Source organism: Polypterus senegalus, chromosome 10 (assembly GCF_016835505.1).
Source record: "Polypterus senegalus isolate Bchr_013 chromosome 10, ASM1683550v1, whole genome shotgun sequence".
Taxonomy (NCBI): Eukaryota; Metazoa; Chordata; class Cladistia; order Polypteriformes; family Polypteridae; genus Polypterus; species Polypterus senegalus.
Genome location: NC_053163.1, coordinates 174,690,785 through 174,691,323, shown reverse-complemented (window position 1 = coordinate 174,691,323; position 539 = coordinate 174,690,785).

Genomic DNA, 539 nt, shown 5'->3' with positions numbered 1-539 from the left:
CTGTCTTCTATTAATGCAGACCCCAAAAACAAAGCACAGGTCAGCTCTACGATCAGAGGAAAACGACCAACGCGAGACAAATCACGACTGCTACTCCTGTTAACTTTCAATGCACATAATCTACAGTGTCTGAAGGCCTGCTTTCAGGGGTGCGATTAAGTATTGAATTGCGTCAGAGTCATAAATATAATGTCCTCCATAATGTTTGAGACAAAGTCATATTTTTTGATTTACCTCACGGTCCGTGGTTTAAATTTACAAATCAAACAATTCAGTGCACACTGCAGACTTTTATTTATTGTGGAAGGACCTGGCAAAAGAGCGGGCTCAGAGCATTATCTACCCCAGGACACTAGAGGGCAGCCGCTCAAGGGTTGTTGCGGCACCATGTATTCCTGCAGGGCATGCTGGGACTTGGAGTTTGCTGCAACCCTGTTGGGTTCTGTGGCAGCCACCAGGGGGAGATCCAGAGCCCTACTATTTTGGCAACTGCCTCAAGACCTCCCTAACAAGCCACCTGGAATACTCGTGGGTATGGC